A 24,427-nucleotide genomic window follows, 5' to 3' on the forward strand; every position below is an offset into this window, starting at 1 on the left:
TGTGAAATCAAGGGCAGGTGGCTCCCGCTTCCTAGATTTAGGATGAGGAGTCGCCTCTCGCCCTTGAACTGGCTTCCTCTTCAGTGAAGTGGAGGGTTTCTTGGCCGACTGCTCCTTGACTGAAGCAGGCGGCTTCTTGTTGATCAACTCTTGAATCTCTCCCTTGAAGTCCCTCATGAAGGTCATGAGTTCGTTCCTTGTGATGGGAGCAGACCCATCAGTCGGCTGTTGCCGAACAGGCGGTGCGCCTGCTGGCTCGCTTCCTGTTTGAAGATGCTCCCGTTCCCTCCTTTCGGTATGACGGGTACGTCGGGCCCTTAGGGTCCCGTCTGAAGCTGTATGAGTTTCAACTTTAAATTCACTTTCGGTGTCATGGTCCGACTGAACTTGAGGGTCGTCTACGGGATGCCTCTCTTCAGGAGTCGGTACAGACTTGGATGCCATCTCTGAAGTACTCTCCCCACAGACGGCGCCAAATGTTTCGGGGTTTTCTGATGTCCTGCGGGAGAGTTACAATTCCGAGACTGGAACCGGACGCCTGTACCTGCAAAATAACGGAGACTCCTGTGAGCTCCGCCTCCAACGGTCAAGTTAGTACCTGATTAAGGAGTAATTAATGCGAAAATTAAAGTAATAAGGTCTCTCTAGGTGAGAATGTTTAATGTAGGTAATCTGCTTTGTTAGCGAGATCAGCCGGTTATTAGTGTGTTCCGTAATGTTTTTCGCGTGTTGTTTTTTGTTCCCCCCCCTAAATGAGGATTAAGGGAGGTATTTATAACCTTGGGAAACGTGCCCATCCTAGGTTTAGGTAAACCTAGGGCCGATTGGGCTTCCCTCGGAAGTTGGGCCTGGGTGGCCGGTTTCTCCATTAGGCATGGAGTATGCCACATGTCGTGACATAACAGGTCCAAGGTGGACGAATAAGCGCGTGCCCCGTGGCAAGCCCTGACAGTTCCAACTAGGGGACACTTGGCAGGTCCTGATTGGCCCACGTGGCGCATTCCGACTGGTAGGAGCAAAATCCCCTAATCAGTGGTGTCCAAAGGGAAAGAAGCTAGAGATAAAAGAGTCGCCAACAAGTTTTCGGAACTTGTAAACTGTTCACATACAGGTTTGAAGGTTACACCCCATTCACGATCATGGAGATCGCTAACTCTATAGTGGTTCAGAACCATGACTGGATATTCGGGGGTGATGATACGAATCTAACCTAAAAGAGATTGAACTCGCCCTAAATTGGCCTCTACTTAATTCTTATGATATTCATGTACGCTTTTCGATCAATATACATACATCAAGTTAATCCTAAACCTGTTTAATCTACGTTGATTGATTATCAATGCACAATGAAATCTATTATTGGTGACCACTTGAATTAAAATCATAGTAGCCTAAAATCAAATTATTAATTATCTTATTAGGCGTGATTTCAAGTACAAATTCCCTTTAAACCTACAAGAAAAGGGCGTGATCAAGCAATAACAATAAATAATGAATAATCAAGCAACATATACTAATTATTGACACAATAAATCATCATCATAATAATACCATCAGAAATATCAATTGTAAGATCCTAGGCATGATATTAAACGGATTAATAACAAACCCTAGCATGTCACTCATAAAAAAACATAGTCAAAACATTAGTCTAAACATGATACTAGAAAGCATGATATTAGAAATATTTATTAACACCCTAAACATTATACTAGGAATCAAAATAAACATCCTAACATGATTTCTATATCAAAATCGAGGAATAAAGATAGTAAATTTACTCACTTTGATGCTTCGTATCTCTTTCTATCAAAACAATACACACGTTAGTAACTTCAAGAAAGATATAAATCAAACAAATAAATCAAATAAGAATTGAAATATAGATTTGGGACCAAACCCTTAGAGCTATCAACCTTTCACGTCGAGGTTGAAGGCAACTATGAGGGTGGTTAGAAGTATTCGAAGCTCGTGAAGGAGGTATGATGTATGATACCAAGAAGGTGTTGGGATGTGTTTAGGCTAGGTTAAGACTAGAAAGAAAGAGAGAGAGAAAAGCTTTAGCTTAGAGAGGGGATTAGATGATGATTGTTGGTGAATGAAAACGGGGTAAAACGACCTCTATTCATAGGGAAAAAAGAGGGTTGAAGTTCTGAAAAGAGTTAGAATCCGACTCGGAGTAAAACAGGTTTCTATCGCGACGCGATAGATTTATCACCGCGCGATAGTCTTATCGCAGCGCGATATTTCTATCGCTCAATGATGCTTTTAGAAGATAGAATCCGTACGGAATCCGACTTCCAATCAAATTGGGTTAATCGAATTTCCGTACGTATTCTAATTTTATCAAAATTAAAATCATTGAAAAACAAATGTTTTATCCGATATAAAATTCTTAAATCTTTATCTTTTAAAAAACAAGATAAATTAGAACCTTCTAGAGGATTCCAGAAGCTAATAATAAATCCTAAGGGATTTAAGATCTAAAACAATCTTCTAGAGGATTTTAGAAGCTTATAATAAATCCTAATTGGTTTAGGAATGATGTTAAGGTTAATGGACCATTGAAGATGAGCTTTCCCCTATTTGTGGGTTTTCGATCTCCATTGCTGGTCAAGCAAGAGTGTGAACATTGCCATTATGACGAGTAAACTGCCATTTACAAGAATGCATCTGCAAATGGTTACATTAATAGCATGTTGATGAAATTCCAAATGCACCCCCATTTATAACTACATAATGATAAAAATACTCTCTGATTTTTTTCCCTAAGTTTATCACTGAGAGCAACATGGATTTACCCTGTATTTAAGAATAACAATCTTAGTTCAATTTTCGGATTTCTTTAAAAAGAAACTTTCCTCTCTTTATTCATATGCAAAGAAACGAGCACTATATCATAAGACGGACAGACATATTTTTATATTAACATGATTATTGGTCTTGATTAAGTACTTCCTTCGTTTTTATTTAGATGACCTACGACCCTTGGCACAGTTTTTAAGGAAGAGGAGAGAGAAACTGAGAAAGTATAAATCAAGGGTGTAGATTTTGTTATTCCTATGGTTAGACCAGCATTAAGAAAGGATAAATTGAAAATGGCATTACATTACACAACACAACATTTCCACATTTAATTCCACATGGTCATAAGGTCGAGGTTCTGGGTTCAATCCCTAACCCCAACATTTTATTTTTAATTTCTTCACTTCACTCCACCTCTTAACTCCTCTTCCGCCGGAGAATTGTCGGAATTCCAGAATTCCGGTAGTAATTCAGCCTAATGATGAATCCATTCAACACATTTCAGTTCACAAAGCAGCCATTCATACCGGAAGATGACGCTAGTAAAATGTAAGTATTTTTTCTTTTCTTTTTTTATTTTAAGTTTTATTTTGAAATTGTAGTTCACATTATTACAAAAAAAAAAAAAAAAAAAAACCACAGTAAATCGAAATTTGATTTTGCGTTTACGTTTGACTGAAATGCAGAGAAAGTGTCAAATTTTCGATGTTTTCGGCGTCAGAGATGAGTAAAATTGCTGAAGTTGAAGTTTACAAAGGTGTTTATTATGATCAATATATAAGGCCGATTGCTAACGGTCTATTAGACCCCAAAATGGTGTAATTTCTTACTTTTTGATACATTTTTGCTGATTTTGGTCTTTCTTTAGTAATTAATCATTGAATTCTTGGGTATTTTTCTAGGTTGTTGATTTTACGTTTTTGATTTTATTCTTGAAATTATAAGCATTAGGGTGGGGCAAAATATATAAGGAAATGCAAGACGGAACAATCGAATACTGAGCATCTTTTTCGTGTTTATATGGCGGGTTATTGCTCTGCACTTAGGCGGGGCAAAATATATTGAGTAATGATATATGTAGCCGTTAGGGTTGTAAATAAGCACTAAATATATTTTGAGCATGATAATATTGCGTGTAGATTAGTATAATGGATGAAAATTATTATGTATATTTTCTGCATTTCACTTATTATATATATAGCCCTAAGGGCCATGGATACCATTTTTTAAACTTCGTATTTAAAACCATTAGACATGAACATTAAAGTTGCTAATGCCGACATGTCATATACTTACATGGGCTATGGGTTTATTAGCGCTCGTGTTATCACTGTAGATAGATTTACCAAGTAGTGATATTATGTTTATGATTGTTAAAAGTAAAATTAAGAAAATGTGTTTTCAATACAAGTGTAACAACACTATTTTCATAACTGAATATATTTTTTTTTGGAAAAAGTTTGACTCAATATAATTTAAGGGAAAATAACTACTAGAAGTGTAGAATTTGACCTTTGACAAAACTATGAATATATATTAGTAAAAAGTGGAAGTAAAACAATGACCAACCTGTTAATAATGAACAAAAAAATTTAAGGTGCAATTTGTTACCGATACAATTCAGGGAGTCAAGGTGACCTACAATAAAATAGGATAATGTCGTGAAACAAAACCAAAAACATAAGAAGTAAATAATTAGCTACTGAAGTTGATTACAGTAAGTCTAGTAGCCTACTAATTATAAAATCAGTCATAAGCAAAGGAAATGCCATCATGAAACTCAACCAAAAACATAAAAGTTGAGCTACCTAGTTGATAATTGTAGCTAGTAAACTGAGAATCTGAGGTAACGTATAATTTCAGTCAAATTTAGCACAATTTATAGATTAAGAGCCAAAAGCAGTTGTGCTTGGAGATTTAAAGGATGAGAACGGTTGGCACTCAGTCGGAAAAGAAAAGTCACTGGTATGAAAGTCCCATCAAGAGCAGTTTTGTAATTTAGGGTTCTTGGTAGAAAATACACAACACCTACAAAAAAAATGAATTACGTTCCTTGGTTTTTCTAAGTCAAGAGCTAGCATAGCACTCTAAGCAAGCCTAGATTAGTTTAGCATATGAATAGCTACTAAGTAATTTACTGAAGGTATCAATCAGGTTTAATCTCCAACTGTAAATTCAAGGCGAAGTCAATAATTTATCTAAGTACTCTTGCTGTGCAGCCTGCTTTATTCAATGTTAAATTTTTGTAAAACTGCTTTTGAATTAAATCTTGATTCAATCTGGTAATCAAAGGTCTTAACTCATAAAAGACTAATTATCCACAAAGGCATACCCCTAAAGCACATTCGACCCTTAGAAGATAGGGTGCTGTTTGCTTTTTTGCGTTAACAAATGGGTGTTTCGTTTCTACACCTTTTGCATTGTGATTATTATTATTTGTTACTTGTTTTAAGTGTTGATGGATAGATGATATCTTTTTCTATGGGGAAGGTTCACTAATAGTTTCCAGCTAATTTTATATTTTTCAGGAAAAGTGACGAAGGGTGCTTCACCATTGGCGGTAGTTCATTGTTCCCAAAATCAGAATAGTGTTGATGAAGGCAGATAAACATCCATTTGTAATATTATACATCCACATGATGCACTCTTCTTATTCAACCAAATGTTGGATCAGGTGAAATCTTGTCTTTATGTGCCTGACACATTTTGTCTCGTATATGTATGTATATGCTAATATAATCTTGGGTATTTGGTTTTTGGTAGTTTACTTGGTTTAGGAAACTAATTATTTGTTTCTTACGAAGTGGTTATGTTGCCTTATTCTAGGGTGCTTAGATTCTTTAGTCTTTTGATTAAGCTCCAAGTTTTCGAGTTAGTATATATAAGCTTTATCCGAAATGAAAGAATGTTTTGATAATATGTACCTGCTTCCATTTATCTTTGGAGTGATTGACCTTCTGACTTTCCATGAAATTTATTGAAAAGTAAAAGAGAACACATACTTGCACTCACCTGAGAGCTGACTTTTAGGGTAATCAACTGAATTTAATTGAATTAGAAAGTAGTATACTAACTGTGGAACAAAGGGTGTGGACTGCAATAAATCAATTTAATTTCTTACAGTCTTTTTGATGAATAAAGGTTTTAAAAATTGTTCAAAATTATGTATGTATGTTTTTGGTTTTTTTTTTTTTTTTTAAACTTGCAGGACTGTGAGCTACTCTGTCTTGCTGATATAGACCAGAGAAGCTTATATTTACCAAAATATTAGTTCCTCCAGTGGCCATTCGTCCTTCCGTTTTTGTGGATGGAGGAACTTTAAGTTTGGATCTATAGATTTATATATTTGTTACAATGCCTTTTTCTGCCTTTAATTTTTGTTTCTCCCATAATTTTTGGGCAAGAAGTCCCTTCTGCATTCAAGTAGTATTTCAATTCAGGCTTATTTAAATAGTTAACCTGCATTATCAACCCTTGCAGCAATGAAAATCACATTACTGTGAGGCTAAAGAGAATTATTCAAGCAAATGCTTGCCTTCGTCAGACAATGGAAGATTCATGTAACGGCCTCTGTTTTCTGATGAGATAATTGTAATTTTTATTTAAAATGCTCTTCTTAGAATTAGGCTGTCATTTTGACGAGGATCAGTTTTCCATGTTCAGGATCTGAATGTATAGTACCTAATACTATGAAATAGGTACATAAAGCCTTTCTTTATGAACTTCAATGACTTTAAGTAGCTAATGGTTACAAACAAACAAAAAGAGTTGCATTGAACTTGGCCTGGCCATACTCCAATTTTGTTGCTGTAGCTATCTAAATTGTTTTTATCAAAGCCTATGTACAATAATGTTTTTTGAATCTAGATTCAGAAAAAAGTTATTTTTTTTTGGTATCGTGGTTGGAAACAAATGTTTGGACATTTCAGGGCAGAACTTCTAGCAGGAAGACGTAGTGGGATAGAGTGGGTTCTCTTGCCTCTTTGTATTTTTTTCCTATGACAATGCGTTTCCTGGCTTATTTAAGTGATACTTAGATACTCTGGAATGCTTTATAGTTTGTTAATTTTCATTCAAGAGAGATCCTGGCCTTCTTATGCTTATATATATATATATATATATATATATATATATATATATATATATATATATATATATATATATATATATATATATATATATATATATATATATATATATATATATATATATATATATATATATACCTTAGTTTATAGGGAAAATGAAAGGATATATATATATATATCCTTTGATTTCCTAAAACATAAAGCTGCTTATGTAAAGCACAAAATTTACTGCAAGAGATGTAAAATTTGAGGCTTGGACAGCAATGCAATGAATTCTGCTCAAAATGGGGGGCTTAATTATCTCACTAAGACATGCTTCCATGTGGTAATATGGTGCATGTAGCGTGATTTGGATTGGGAGAAAAGAGGGAAGGGGTAAGGGTGGAGGGGAGGGTAGGGAGGGTGATATTCTAAATGTTTGAACGATGCTTTAAAGCTGCTAAGACAATGTTTTCTCTTAACTCTTAGTTTATAGGGAAACTGATGTCTTAGCTATTTCACCAGAAACAAACAATAAAGGACTGTTTAGTAAAATTGTAATTGGAAAACTTTCTGTTACTTTTGATGTTGAAAAATTGATTACCTTAGTGATAGTTTTGTGATTTATGCATCTAGGTGTTCTGCAATTTTGTAGGTTAAAATTTAATTTTGGTGGAAGAAATGGGTTTATCATTTCCAGGGAAGTAGGGAACTGGTCATGTAAGCATGTTGGCATATCTGAATTTGTACTGATTAAATTTTGTTTAGGATGACTGGAATTATCTTCAAGTTGAAGTTGCTCAATACATAAACAGCGATGTTCGTATTGCTTCACTACAATCTACGAAGCCATTGTCCGGGTTTGTTCAACGCTTAAAGGGAAAACAAGGACATTTTCGTGAAAACCTATCAGGGAAGCGTGTTGAGTTCACTGAAAGGACTGTCATATCTCCTGATTTTAATCTGAAAATTACAGAGGTCTAGCTCTTTTTTTTTATTTTTTTTTATATTTTTTTTTAATATAACTTCTTCTTTGCAGCTAGTTGTTGGTTCTTTATTAATTTTTATGTGATACAAACTAGACAACAATGACAATTGTTTCTTGCAGGTTGCAGTTCCACAACTAATGGCAAAAATCTTGACTTATCCTGAGCTTGTCAACCATCACAACATAGAAAAATTGAAGCAGTGTGCAAAATGGGCCAAAGAAGAATCCAGGTGCAAAGTTTGTAGTAAAATCCAATAGTGATAAGAGGTAAGCATTTCTGAAAACCATGCAAATTGTATAAACTGTAATTGGATTTGGAATATCCTGGTGACTAGTAAGGTTGTCTATGCTTCCATGCAGGGATTTGTCATTTGGTAATAGAAAAAGAATAGCTGATGGACTGAATTTTGGTGACATAGTTCACCGTTTCTTGGAAGATGGTGATGTTCTTCTTTTTAACAGGCAACCAAATTTGCATCGGATGTCTATGATGTGCCATAGGGTGAAGGCTAATTTCTAACTTTTTTTTCTAATTTATGTAATGAATGCCCAATAATCCAGTATTGATTCATAAATTCAATGTTTGTAGGCTAGAATAATGCCATGGAAAACGTTGAGATTCAATGAATCTGTTCGCAATCCTTACAATGCTGATTTTGATGGTGACGAGATGAATATTCATATCCCACAAAATAAAGAGGCTAGAGCAGAGGCTTTAATGTTGATGGCGGTAAACTTGATTTCCAATATTATACACTGTTTATCACTTACCTGTAAGGCGTATGTCCCATAAGTATATTCTTCTTGAAATAAGTTGTGAATGAAATATCAAATTCCTCGTGATTTTAGCAATCTCAAAGTTTTTTTTTTTTTTTTTTTTTTTTTTTTTTTTTTTTTTTTTTTTCTCTTCTTGTTTGAACATTGACACTTCCTCTGTTCTTGATAATTTGACTCACTTTTTGTTTTGGTCTGTTTTAGAAAGTTTGACTCACTTTGTGTTATTCTTAGTAACCCCGTATTAATACTTTACCCCCCTCCCCCCTTACTCCACAATATTTACATCTTTTTTTATCAGTCTTACTTTATTCACCTATCTTTTAGTCCGACCCACTACTTTATTCGATCTCTCTTACTTTATCCACCTTATTCTTACACCATTTCACCTTTTTAAAACTTTCCTAGGCACAAGAGTTTACTGAGTTGAACTATCAAGAATGGAGGTAGTATTAAAATATAAATTATTGTTATTTGGAAGAGCATTTAATATTTATTTTTTTGGGTTGTAGGTTTTGGATTTTTGTTTGTGCGTTCCCCATTTCTCTCTCTCTCTCTTCTATGTAGAGCTGGCAATTCGGGTAAACGGGTCGGGTTTGGGTCGGATAAGTGTGGGTCGGGTCAACTCGGTCAATTCGGGTTAATGTCGTAACCTATGCGGGTGGGGTACGGGTTGGGTCATGCTTGAGTCGGGTCATACATTTTATCGGGTTTGGGTCGAGTCAATAACAGATCGAGTTACATTCGGGTCGGGTGAATAATAGGTCGGGTTTAATTCGGATTTTCACGGGTTAAAATGAGTTAGGGCCATTCTCGGGTTCGAGTCGGGTTCGGTTCAAGTCAATAATATGCGGGTTATAATCACGTCGGGTCATACTCGGGTTCGAGTCGGGTTCGGTTCAAGTTTAAAAATTTCGGGTTATAATCAGGTCGGATCATATTCCAAGTCAGACCATTCTCGGGTTCAAAATCAGTTCAAGTCAATAATTTGCGGGTTACAATCACGTCGAGTCATGTTCTGGTTCGGGCCTCAAATATTGGGTTAATCTGGGTTTCGGGTTGATTTCAAGTCGGGTCATATCGGGTTTGGGTACATTATTTGGGTCGGTTTGTTAACATTTCATGTAATGACGTTTACGTTTAATCATTATCGATTTCTTCATTTATTGTAAGAGAAATAATTTCTGACAAGTTTAAATTCGAGCTAATTAGTTCAAATAAGTTTTGATAAGATATACGTAATAAGTTCATAAGAAAACCAGTAACAACATAACTATATAACTATACTTTGATCAATATTAATAAGGTGGTCTACATTAAATTTAAGGTGATTTGAAATCAGATCAGGTCAATAACAGGTTAGGTTGAGTTCGAAATGGGTTAGGAACAATTCGGGTTGAATTTGGGTCGGGTCAATAACAAGTCATGTTGATTTCGGGTTGGGTTATTAACAGATCGGGTTGAATTTCAAGTCGGGTTAGTAATAGGTCGGGTTTTGGGTCAGGTTAATAATAGGTCGGGTTAAATTCGGGTCGGTTTAGTAACAAGTCAGGTTAAATTCCGATCGGGTTAGTAACAGGTCAGGTTACATTCGGGTTTTGACGGGTTAAAACGGGTTTGGGTCAATTTCGGTTCAGGTCGGGTTCGGCGGTTCAGGTCAATAATTTACGGGTTATATTCAGGTCGGGTCATCTCCAGGTTGGTTCATGTTCGGGTTCGGGTCTCAAATACTCGGGTTAACTTGGGTCTAGGGTTGGTTTCGAGTTGGGTCATACCGGGGGTCACCATTTTTTCGGGTTCAAACAGGTCGGTTAATAATCGGGTCGGGTTTAGGTCGGGTCGGGTCGGGTTCAAATATGTCAGCTGCATGGACCTAACGTATTTGAAGGATCCTTGTCATCTTGCTTGGAATGTTATCTCTAGTCTCTTTAATCAATTCTCATATATATATCTAAAAGGAAGCTTGATATGTATTTTTGGTACCGATGCAATCTTGTAAAGCAAATGACACTAAAAATTCCAATTGTTACCCTTTATTGTAAGTATCTGTAAATTTGAAATGGTCTGAGTGAGAGGGTAATTGTTTTGAGCTTATTTGTTTTGTCTCGATTTTCTTGTTAGGTGTTTTGGTGGTTATGGGATATACTCATTGTCTCATTCTCTTCCTGAAAGTTCCTTGGCTTTTACATGGTCTCCAATGCATATCTTTGACCATTAATATTTTCGATTGCGTATAAGTGAGTAGTATGAAAAGTTGAATTTATAACAAGATCCCACATGCTGTTTTATTTCTTTTATATTATTCACTAAATGCGGTCAAGAATATTTTATTTTGACCGCATGAATATTAAGTGGCCAAACTTTCAGGAACGGTGCTAGTATATGATATGTGGGCATGGCAGAAAATGGGCAGTTTGCTAATGAGTAATGATGCATTATTTTTGTAAAATTTTATTGCAGGTGCAAAACAATCTATGCACTCCTAAAAATGGTACTATTTTAGTCGCTTCAACTCAAGACTTTTTGACGTCGTCATTTCTCATTACAAGGAAGGACACATATTATGATCGTTCAGCGTTTTCTCTTTATGTGCACTTACATGGGAGATGGAATGGATGTGATTGATTTGCCAACACCAGCATTGATCAAGGTGTGTTGTGCCACCTTATGTCATTTAGTATTAAGAATTATGGGATATTTGATACTTTGCAGTCATATTTGTCTAATAGAATTTATACTACATTGCATTTTGGAGGACAAGGTTTTTGGCTTTTTCATGTGTTGAAAACAAGCCTTTTTTCTATGTTGCTTTTCGAGCAAATTACAATGTTAGAATTCCATATACAAACCTTGGTCAGTTTAGCAGACCAGGTTTCAATACTATGACAAAGATTCCTTATCTTTTACCATTCTTCCTCCCATCAATAATGTATCTTTATATGCAAATGTCTACCTGCAATATGATTCGATGTGTCAAAAAATTGAACTTGTCTTGGCAAACTTCTGGTTTGGTTTTGATTTTTTATTCACATAATTTGCAGTCATACTTGTTTGGAGGTTGAAAGCAATGGCTATTTAATTAGGTTGAAGTTCTTAATTTTCCGAGGGCCTTACAATGAAGATGTAAAAACAAAAAGAAAATAGGTCCACTTGTAAGTCGTAACCCTTGTGGAACAGGATTCTTGGGAAGCAAGCCTAAAGCTATTGAGATGATCAATTCTTAGGCTGAGTTGTGCCCATAAAGAGCAGCCTGTGTTCTAATAGTAAGCTGAGGAAGGATTTTAGAAAAGGCTCTGCTTAATTCTCTACCAACTATATTAATGCCAGCCTTGATTAGTTCATTGTCTTCATGTTTCTTTTTCTTTAATGAATAGTTACTAGCCTCCAAAAAAGCATGGTTAGTCAAACAAAAATGAGACACTTACATGGCTTTCTGTTTAGGTGTTCAATTCCCCATGAGATGCTATTTGGGGCATTTTGATCACTTCTCCCAGAAGTCCAAGCTCTCAAATATTTTTGCAAAATGTTTAAATTAACTGGCCATTCTGATTTATATTATGAGATTTGCTGGGTTTTCCTTCACAAAAGAGCTATCAAGATTATAGTTGATTGACTATGTTGCGGGATATTTTGACTCTGATTTTTTTCTGAATCTTTCTATCTTTTTTGTGGTAATTGAAACGGTTAATCATGCTTTAATATTCTTCACCGTGCTTATTGATTCAAATCTTGTGTTTCTGTTGCAGCCAATTGAGCTCTGGACTGGTAAACAGCTATTTAGTGTTTTGCTGCACCCACATGCGCAAAGAGAAGATATATTCCGGAGTTGAAGACAGAAAGACGGGTATTAGAGAGGAAACATGTGTCCGAATGATGGTTTTGTTTATTTTTGCAATAGTGAGCTGATATCTGGACAATTAGGAAAAGCTACCTTAGGTGAGTAGATAGTTTTCCTTAGCTTTCTTTTTTTTTTTTTTTTTTTTTTTTTGATAATTTATTGATTATATTATGATAGTTCGTGTTTAGTCCTCGTTATTTTGTTTATTTGTGACCTCTCTAGGTGGGAGTCTATATGGAGGCATGAACATAACGTTGATGTTGCAAACCATCAGGATTTGTTTTTAAATTTAAGTCTCTTTGGGATGATAATCTTTTGTGGTTTAGCCACTATTTGGTGTTTGTATTTGTCATCCATTTGCAACAAAGTTGAAAGTCTATGATAGGCAAGTTATCAACTTCATAGACCAAGTCTGATGTCTTGGTGTTTTGCTGAATGGTCCTATTCTGCATTACTCAGTTATCTTTCAGATTGAAGGTCTTATTGGGAACAATGTCTATGCAGTTGTAGGGGAAATCACACTGTATATCTAAACCCCGTATGACCGTATCCCACCACTTTTATGTTGTAGGTATCAAAGTCACGATAAATGGTGCCTTAGAGTTAGAGATAGATGATATCTCAACATTCTCAAATAAATGCTACACTTCCTAATTTTGGATGCTTTAACACATATATTGTTTTGGCTTGTGGTTTCTATAAATCTCTATCCTTATCACATGTACCCTTTTTTTTTATTTTTTTTATTTCTCTCCTCATCACATGAGTATCCTTCATGTTTGTGCCATTGCCTATGGTGGCAGTTTCTGTAAATTTGCTTCTTTTGGAGCTTGGCTTAGGGATTGGGCTATTTGTTACTGTATGTTCCATTGGTCTTGATCACATTACTTTGAAGCCTTTCTTTAATTTTAAAGAGTTCACTCTTGTTTTTATTTGAACTCTTATGTAAGAATCCGTCCCTAAATCCACCTAGAAAAATACTAGCACAAAAATAAAATGGGAATAAATCCCCTTATCTTCTTATTATTATGCTCTTACACCCTGGCTGTCAGCAATAATCAAGCCGTTTATTGAAATTTTCAGGGAATGGTAATAAAGTTGGTCTTTTCTCTGTTCTTGTTCGGGATTATAATGCATATGCTGCTGCAGCTTGCATGAATCGGCTGGCAAAATTAAGGCTAGTACTATTCTTTCATTTTATCTAGCAGATGATGGATTGTGTTCATTTTCTCTATTTCAGATTTTCAAGTAATATGCATTTGAACGTGCACAATTTTGACAACTGAATGATTCTACCTCCATTACCAATAGTGGGTATCACTTCGAAGAAAATGAAAGAAAATTATGTATTTTCGACAACTGAATGATTCTACCTCCATTACCAATAGTGGGTATCACTTCGAAGAAAATGAAAGAAAATTATGTATCACGCTTTTTAATATAACTTCATTATAGATTAAATCTGGAAATTAATGGAATAGTGAAAAAATGCTAGTGTGAGGCTAAATAGCCGATAGTAGGTATAAAAGATGATATAATCATCCGTTGTGACATATAACCAATATCATGTATGAGTGGCTGGTAGTCTTAATAAGAAAATATATGAAAAAGGAAAAATAATCCTCTGATCACTATTGCTTTCCACACCCTCTATATATTTCAAAGATGACTCTCATTTTCCTTCCCTGAATTCCACCAGCTTTTGCTCCAAGGCAATATTCCCAGTGTCAACTCAAGCTGCCTTTTTCATTTTATTTGTCCACATCTTGCATAGGTCAGTGTAAAGGGTATTATGGGCTGGGTGGTATGGTTCTTACTAAATCTTATATTACAGTACATGCAAATAAGCTAATACATAAATCCTAGACACTTCTGACAAATTTTTATGATCTGATCAAACTAAATTAAATAGTTGTAACAATACTAATTTTGGTATAGGTCTAATGCCGTAATCATTATTTATTAATCTATTTTTGGATTAGGATAGTGAAAACTCTTCTTGTCTAGTGAAAATAAGCATGGCTTGATTTTAAATTTTTTACTTATTTAGCATTATCTTTGCTGTTATTGTCATTTCTGTCATCCTATTCAATCTCTTCATGTGCTTGGATATTTGTTCTCATTGTGTAAGGTCTCAACAAGCATTTTCTAGTTCTGCCTAAATGTAATATTCTGTTGTTTTCTTCCCCACAGTGCTAGGTGGATTGGTAATCATGGGTTTTCAATCGGCATTGATGATGTCCAACCTGGAAATAATCTGACTCAACGGAAGGAAGGCATTATATCAAATGGAGAATGTGATAAGCTAATCAAGTCCTTTAGTGAGGGAAAGCTGTTTCTCATGCCTGGCTTTGGTGCTGCACAAACTCTAGAGGCTAAATAACAGGAGAATTAGATAGCATGCGTGAAGCAGCGGGAAAGGTAATGCTCCTCCCCCCAACTACACACACAGGCAGAGCGAGACGTGAACTTATTCATATTTAGTAATCACTAGTCAATATACGTTACCATAGATAACCTCACCTCTTCAAAAAAGAAGAGAAACCCTCTCATGTGCTGTTCATCCACCTAGCTCATAATATTAGTGCTTAAACCCTCTCATGTTTCTCACATCTAATTCTTACGCTTGGTAACTTCCTGTCGATTGGCTAAAATAAGAACAATGGTTAGCAATATTCTCCTATGGTCTGTAATAGGATTTCATACATGTTGACAGCTGGGAATACATGTACAAAGCCTTTTCTGGATCCAATTGATACTATTATGGATGGATATTCTGAAGACATAATTTTCACGAGACATATAATTCTATCATCTCTTTTTATCTTCACCTTTTTTGGAAGGAGAGAGTAAAGCAGGTGATCAAGATTGCTTATTTTCTAATGATTTAGGAAGCACTTCAAGCTGATTAATTTTATATTTTTGTGGTATCTAGGTTTGTATGGAAGAGCTTCACTTGAGGAACAGTCCCTTGATAACGTCACAATGTGGTTCAAAAGGTTCACCAATCAACATTAGCCAAATGGTTGCCTGTGTTGGTCAGCAAGCTGTTGGAGGCTGTCGAGCTCCAGATGGCTTCATTGATTGCAGTCTGCCACATTTTCATAGAAAATCCAAGGCCCCTGAGGTATGTTTAAGTTTAGCTTGTAGTTCAGTTCATCTTGAACTATTGCTCTTTGCATTGTTTTTGCAATGTTACATGGTTTGAGGATCATGCACATGAGAAAAAGTTTATACGTACACATTTATGTTGTCATCCCTTTTGTTCTCTTTTTTTTTTCTTTTTTTAATGTAGTTTCTTGTTATCTTCAAGAGAAAAGTAGGGAAGATACACGGAGTTATATGGTTTGATTACATGTGTTTGAAAAAATATTGTACATATATTGTTATCCTCTATCTTTCAATATAGTCTTTTGTTCTCTTCAAGTGAATGCAAAAAGGATACATGGAGTTTGTCCATGCTATTTTGAAACAAGTGAAAAGCTGGGGTTCCTAAACATTCTTATGTCTTAGGAAAAGAGTGTGGGGTTTGGAGACTAAAAAAAATACTTCAAAAAAATGTAGATGCCTGAACCAATATGAAAAGCCATGTCACTTATGTTGACCTGTTTAATAGAGGTAGAAAATCATTGACCTATTTGGGAAAGTTATTCTCAAATTTAGGATTTAAGTGTAGACACCTCAAATATGGGATTTATAATGCCAAGATTTCCTTGTTTTTCTTCATACTTGTATACTACATATGAAGCACTTCTTACCATTTTTTTTTAACCTCAATGTGCTAGATTATTGTAATGATAGTGCATTTTGTTTCATATATGATAACCTTTTTTTTTCATCTAATTTATATACAGGCTAAGGGATTTGTTGCAAATTCATTTTACACTGGCTTGACAGCTACAGAATTCTTTTTCCATACCATGGGAGGACGAGAAGGTCTTGTAGATACAGCTGTATGTCTTTTCTGGTTTATATGGTTTTTTACCAATATATTCTTTGGATGTTATCTTTGAAGCTTTCAGTTTTTTTTTTTTTTTTTTTTTTTTTTCCCAAGGGAAGTGATGTTTGTGGGTTCCCAAGGGAAGTGATGTTTGTGGGTTTAGGTCTATTAGTTTATTCTATGCTAAAATAACCATACTGCTATTTTTTGGTTTAGCTCTAAGATGACTAATGAGAGCCATAGTTTCTCAAGCCTAACGCATGGTCTATTCAAATGCCATATATACCACTATCTTAGCAACCCTAAGGAGACTTCTGGGAAATAAAAATTTATACAAAGAAAAAACCCTCAAAGTAACTCCTGTTTGGGATGAATTTTGGAAGGGGTGAAATTATGCAGCCTGATCTACACAATTACAGAGCGGCTTGTTTGGCTATAGCCATTATCCATGGAATGGCAAAGCAGTTGAGACCATGAATCCAGAAACAAATGAGCAAATAATTATTGCTCATTTATTTTTAAGCCGTTCAATCAACAAATGAGCAAAACACTATTGCTTCCATTTATTAAAAAAAAAATGAGTAAAATAAACAGAAAAAAAATGAGCAAATAGTAAATTTATGAGAAACATGAACACTCTTTTCACTTTCTTTCCTCAGATCTTCAATTTTCTTCTTATCCATCATGCAGCAAAAGAAAAATTTCAGTTGAATGAAGGTTGTTGGGATTTTTTTTTGAGGTTGTCGGGAGGACGTTGCTGACATTAATGGCGAAGTTGCTAGCTAGTGCTGCTGGAGATGGGGAGAAGGTAAGAGTATTTGATTTTGGGCTTGAATTTCCATAATTGAAGGATAAAGGGTGGTGAGGTGAGGAGGAAGGTGGAGCTAAAGTCCAAGACTGTAAAAGGAGTGAAGCAATGAACTAGTTGAAGTGGGTGACTAAAATTGTGTGTGAAATTACAAAAATACCGCCAAGGTGCACCTGGGTGTATATAACAAGAGCTCGTAAAAATATGATTGTCAAATTGGAAAAAATATATTATATATTTTAAATGTTTTCTTGAATGTGCAACAATAAAAAAAAAGAAAAATATTTTCGTGATGATTTTAGATATTATATTTTCTATAATAAAATTGTCAAATTGGAGAAAATATATTATATATTCTATAATATAAATGACGTAAATTTTATTATATAGAAATAATATGGTGGTCAAATAGGAAGGTTATATTATAATAATATGGTAAATATAATTTGAAGAAGATTTGAGGAATAGGAAAAAAAAAAAAAAAAAACCAAAAACAAAAAACAAGAATGTGGTTTTGGAGGGAAATACAAGCACTAGGAAATGGCACGTGTCATTCTTGGTGTTTCTTATAGTATTAAGTTATTGATTTTAAATTTTTCGAGTAATTATTCAAAATCATAGAGTCAATGCTTTTGGAAAATTAGTGATATGGAGTAACATAACAAGTTTTGACAAAAAAATGTACAAGATAAATATGTGCATGTTCAATTATACATACTACCTCTGATGTGGCTCACAAGCTATACTAACATTGAATTTTCGGATTTTAATAAGAATTAAAGAAATTACACGAAAATTAAAAGGATAGTACTCTAATTCTCGCAAGAATAGAGAAGATGATCACAAGTCGCAACAAGTGATGTTTTTTATTAACAATGAGCAATGCTCAAAGGATTAATTCCCAAAACAAATCTCTCATCATTAACCATTATTGATATGCACCCATATTTATAGGGTGAAAAATCGTATAAAGATAAGATTGGAAATTAATAATCATATCCTAAAATAAGATAGAATATTAAGAATTCTAATATTTTCAAGTTAAGGTAAAAACCCATAGGCAAAATTCTAATAATTAACTAGTGAGTAGCTTGGGCAATGCCCTAGGTTGCTATTGTTGTAGATGTGCAATCGATAAAATTTATTAAAGGTATTTCAAAATTGAAATTGTCGTTGTCAAATCAAAATTGAGTTACTCTTTAAGTATCTTTTTTTTTATTTATTGTTTTTTAAATTGAACCTTATGATTTGCATTTATATACATTTTTTTTACATATTAATTAGGAAAATTGAATTAAAATAATACCAACTATCAACGGAGCTTTTGTACTATGTGTGCAAAATAGTATGGCGGTCACCGGAAAAGAATCGCGAGGAATATTCTGTCTGTATTTATTAATATTTTTTGTTATTAATTTTCTATTTTCTTTTCAAAATACATATTATATTAACAATTTTTTTATAGTACAATTCAAATTAATAATGTCCCACTTTGTTTTTTTTTTTTTTTTTGAATTGTCAATATGTATTTAAATATATATTTTTTAATATTTTTAGTAATTTCTACTACCACACAATAGTAAATATAGAATTTAAATGCATTATTATTTTAATATAATTAGCTTAAAAAATTGTTTTAAAAATCCAAAAATTTCCCCACATTATTTTGGTCAGTGAATGTGAGAAAATTTTGGATTTTTAAAACTAATTATATCAACATAATAATGCATTTAATTAAATACCCTATATACTATTGTGTGATAGTAGAAATTACTACATGTATTTTGAAAAAAAAAATATTTAAATATATATTGACAATATAAAAAAAAAATAATAATAATAATAAAAAAAGCCTAATAAAGGGGTGGGGCATTATTAATTTGGATTATAAAGGAAATTGTTATATAACGTGTATTTTGAAAAGAAAATAGGATATTAATAAAATATATAAAATAATAATAAATATGGACGGAATATTCCTCGAAATACTTTTTTGGTGATCGGCGTACTATTTTGCACATATAGTACAAAAGGTGGTACCACTAATAGAAAATAGTTGAGTTCATATTGTTTTGCGCACACCGTTGATAGTTGGTATTATTTTAAGCCAATTTTCCTATTAAATAACATAGTTGATAATTTGCTTAGATGGTTAAATAGTCATTTTTATTATAAAAAGGTTGAGGGTTCGAATCTCCTTATCCTTATGTTTTTATATTGGGAAAGATGACATGGCGTAATAAAAAAAAGGACTACGTGGCATATCGACATTTTTAAAAACTTCTTTTAATATATTAGTATAGATAAATAATAACTAAAAGATAGTTTTGCTTGAACTTTATCTAAGCTTAGATGTTGCTAACCTACTAATGGAACTGGCTCCCCAAGGCCACCTACTAACCATGTACTACTCTCTTATACGGAGGACATATATTTTTATGAAAAAAAAAAAGAAAAGAAATGGAGGACATATACAAAAACAATGCAGGTCTCATGTGATTGTGATCATAATTCGGAATAATTTTTTTTTTTTTGTAATAATTTTTAAATTTGCTCAAACATCTGTAATTTTTTTTGTAAAAATTTATCGATACCTATTGATATAGGTGTATATCTCAATTTTAATTATTTTTACATTTCCCACAACCATATTTCTCTTATGCGACTTAAATATTTTGTACTCCATCCGTTTCGTAATATTCACGATTTGCAATAGTAGGTGTTTAGGGTAAAATTACCCTATGTCACGTGGTCCAATGACATGCTGACACGTGTCAGCCGCAGATAGGCCCAAGGAGATCTAATCGGATGCTGACACGTGGCACTGTAACCCTAATAGGGGAACTGATCTCCTTCTACTATAAATATAGGAAAGTCCTCATTTATTGGACATTCATGCACATTCATAAATACAAAATACAAATACCGAGCAATATTAATTGCAGAATCTCCCGCAATCCGAGAGACTATTTACTTTCCGCATTCTTATTCACTCAGACGTATTCTAACTTGATCGTCGGAGGCGGAACTCCAACCAACCGGAGTCTCCGTGCTTTTGTAGGTACAGGCGGTCGGCTACTAGTTCTGGTGTTGTAACTCTCCCGCAGGACACATCAAAAAACCCCGAAACATTGGCGCCGTCTGTGGGGAGAGTACTTCCAGAATGGCATCCCATGAGTCTGTACCACTTAATAACGAGAAACGGCCTCTGGTCGAACCTGAGGTCCATACGGACCAAGATAGTGGCAACGACCAAGGGGTCGAAGTCTATATGGCCCCAGACGGGTCGTTCAGATCCAGGCGCCCCCGTCCCAAAAAAACAAAGGTACAGGATAATGACAAAGGTCTCAGCCACCCACCCAGCCGGCTTAACAAGCCCAGACGGCTGAGGGTGCTGCCCCCGTTACCAGAGACGATCTCATGAAATTCATGAGTTGTTTCAAAGGGAAAATTAAGGACCTGATAAGCAAAAAGGCAGGCTCCCTCAAGGGTCAGTCGGCCAAAAAGTCATCTCCCTATGGGAAGAAGCCGGTTAAAGACAGGATTCCAACCCCTCATCCCAAACCACAGGGACCGGATTGGCCCATGGTGGATCTTTCAAAATTTCGCTTCCCCGAAGTGGGGAAGAGGAAGGCCATCCGGCAAGTTCAGCCGGATGGGTCAAAAAAGACATTCTCCGATGCTCGGATGTTTCTCCGGCAAAAGAGAAGTCAACAAATGTCTGAGTCGACCTCCACGTCGACATACTCAGACAGTCTCCATAATACTTCAATGAGGTAATTGGAGGTTAACCGAGAGAGTCAGTCAAGCGGCATGTTGACACGAACTGGCCCTCAGATTATCCAGCTGGCTTCGAATGTGCCCCAACAATCATACTTGCCATATGGATCTCCTTACATGCAGCAGGCCCTCTTCGAGGGTCAGGCGGGGCAGAATGTTCGGCCTATGGACTGGCAACTTTGACTGCTGAACCTTGGGGAACAGCCTTCGGCCTTCTCTAGGGAGATAACTGAGGCGGCTCAGCTTGCCAAGGTTAAGAACGTGTTGGTACCCCTATGACGGTACCACCAACCTGGAAGACCACCTTATGGCGTACACCAACCTCATGTATTTGCAGGGGTTGGATGATGTCGCCTGGTGCCGATGCTTTCCGACAACATTGAAGGGCATAGTCCAACGATGGTTTGGCAACCTGCCAGCCGGTTGCGTCAACAACTTCAAGACACTGGCATACATGTTCGTGTCTAACTTCTCTATGAACATCTTGGCGAAGAAGACAAGTCTCGACCTAGGGGCTATACAGCAGGGAGATAGGGAAGGGCTGAGATCCTATGTCAGGCGGTTCAATCTGATGAGAATTCAGATCCAGGGACTGTCTGAGGAAGTTGCCTACACAGACTTCTTCAAGAGTCTGAAATACGGGCCGACCTTTAAGTTTGACCTAGTCAGAAATAGGGTAGCAACTCTCCAGGTAGCTTTGATGGAAGCCGAAGCCTACATACAGACGACGGAGCTCTATGCCATCAAATAGCCGTCGGATCCTAAAAAATCTGACAAAAGGGACAATCGTAAAAAAAAAAGAGAGCAAAAAGAGAAAAGAAGTCTGGGTGGCTGACCACTCTGGTCAGTCAACCCAGAAGAAGAAGAAAGAGTTTAAACCGTACGTCCCCAAGTACGAGTTCAACAAGGATTGCTCCTCCATCCTCATGGAGATCAAAGACCGGTTGTCTATAGAGAAACCGACTGCCATGAAGAGTCCCCTCAAAAACCGGGACAAGTCTAAGTTCTGCCATTTTCACGAGGACATAGGCCATGACACCAATGATTGCTATAGCCTCATGCGGCTACTAGACCGCCTAGCTGATGAGGGGGCTTTAAAGTCTTACCTTGTAAAACCCAAGGGCAACCCCCGAGCAAACAATGGACAGCCGTCCAAGACGCCAGACAACCTTGCTATAAGCTCTGACACTGATGAGGAGCATATCATGACCATAGTAGCCGGCTTGGCTGGAGGTGGTCCAACCATCCGTGGCACAAAAGATAACATCCGAAAGTTGGAGGTCAACTTAGTGGATGAGGGTCAGGCGTCAAAAGACACATTCCCTGAGGTCATCATCTCTGAGAAAGACCGGGGCAAGGTCAGACGGCCTCATGATGACCCCATAGTCGTCGAGTGCAAAGTCGCCAACCAGCGAGTAGGACGGATCCTCATTGATACCGAGAGCTCGTCTGACCTAATCAGCTGTAGGTGCTTGGCAAAGCTCAAGTACAAGCCTAGCAGCATGCACAAGGCCTCCCACCCCTCGGTCGGTTTTAGGGGAGGAGTGGTGCATCCGGTGGGAAGGATTAACCTACCCATCCGGCTAGGTGAGAAGGATTGACTTACCCATCCGGCTAGGTGAGAAAGGGGAAGGGCGACACATGGTCGTCAAATTTTTGGTGGTCGAAAAATTGACCGCCTATAACATGATTTTGGGCCGTCCTACCCTCAACAAGTCCAAGGTAGTCATCATCCCATCTCTCATGTTGCTAAAATTCAAGAGGGGTGATGGGTTAGTAGGCTCCCTAAGCGGGGATCAAAAGGCGGCGAGAGAGTGTTATCTCTCAGACGTCAAACCTACTGTGGCTGCAGCCAGCCAAAGTGGGAAGTTTATTGACCTTGACGATTGTCAAGAAGTCGCGCCTGCTCCCAAGGCAGCTAGTAGAAAGAGAAAGGCGGACCACTTAGTAGCCGTCAAAAAAGAAAAGCAATAACAATCACTGATCGGGGAGTGGTCAGATGATCTCCGTCCCCAGCCGGCTGGTGATAACATTGATATCGTCCTGGACGATAGCCGACCAGAACGAACTGTGAAGGTAGGGACGGTTGCCTTTGCAAAGTTGGGTGCAGCAACTGTTGAAAGAATTCAAAGACATTTTTGCCTTTGAAGTGGAAGAGATGCCAAGCGTAAGCCCGGATCTTGCTGTCCACAAACTCTCCGTGGATCCTAAGAAGAAGTCGGTCCGGCAAAAGAAAAGAAATCACGGTGAGGAAAGGTTTCAGGCGGCTGCCGCCGAGGTCAAGAAGTTGATGGATGCCGGGTTCATTCGACAATGCTACTACCCGGATTGGGTAGCCAACGTTGTTCTGGTAATGAAGTCGAATGGTACCTGATGGATGTGTGTTGATTACATAGATCTGAACAAGGCATGTCCAAAGGATAGTTATCCACTTCCAAAGATCGACAGTCTGGTCGACTCTACATCCGTTCATGCCTTGATGAGTTTCATGGACGCCTACTCAGGCTTCCATCAGATACCCTTGTGGAAAAAAGATCAAGAAAAGACGACATTCGTCATTGATCAAGGGCGATTCTGTTATACGGTGATGCCGTTTAGGTTAAAGAATGCGTCTGCTACCTTCCAGCGTATGATTAATACCGTCTTCATTAATCAAATTGGGAGGAATGTAAAGGCGTACATTGATGACATGATAGTCAAATCCAAGCTGCAGACAGATCACCTTGCTGACCTCCGAGAAACCTTCACCACCCTCAGGCGGCATAAGGTCATGCTTAATCCAAAGAAGTGTGTCTTTGGTGTTGAGTCTGGGAAGTTTCTCGGATTTTTGATTAATCAAAAGGGAATAGAGGTTAACCCGGAAAAGGTACAGGCAGTAAATGACATGAAGTCACCTCGCATTGTCAAGGAAGTCTAAAAATTAACCGGTTGTCTAGCGGCATTGGGGAGATTCCTCAGTCGGTCAGGCGACAAATGCCTTTACTTCTTCCAAGTAATCAAAAAGAAAACATGATTTGAATGGGGGGAGAATGCTGAGGCGGCATTTCAAAAGCTAAAAGAGCACCTTCACTCATTACCCCGGCTAGTCAGTTCGTCCTTTAGTTGGGGAGGTTCTCTACATGTACTTGGCCGTCTCAGATCACGCCCTCAGTGCCATTCTCCTACTCCCAGTGTACTTCATTAGCCATGTGCTCAGAAATGCTGAACTACGGTACCCCTTGGTTGAGAAATTTGGCCTTGCTCTTTTCATGGCCATAAAGAAGTTGAAACCATACTTCTTGGCACATCCGGTGGTGGTCTACACAGACCAACCGCTCAAGCGGCTAATGACAACCTTGGAGTCATCCGGTAGGATGCTAAAATGGGCTATTGAGATACAGAGCCTAGAAATAACCTTCGAACCGAGAAAGGCAGTGAAAGGTCAGGT

At 36.7% G+C, this 24,427-nt stretch overlaps 1 pseudogene; it reads left to right on the plus strand.

Moving 5' to 3' along the window:
• Positions 1-3,000: 3,000 nt before the first annotated feature.
• Positions 3,001-18,685, plus strand: LOC110690012 (annotated as a pseudogene).
• Positions 18,686-24,427: the final 5,742 nt, after the last annotated feature.

Source organism: Chenopodium quinoa, unplaced genomic scaffold, assembly GCF_001683475.1.
Source record: "Chenopodium quinoa cultivar QQ74 unplaced genomic scaffold, ASM168347v1, whole genome shotgun sequence".
Lineage (NCBI taxonomy): Eukaryota > Viridiplantae > Streptophyta > Magnoliopsida > Caryophyllales > Amaranthaceae > Chenopodium > Chenopodium quinoa.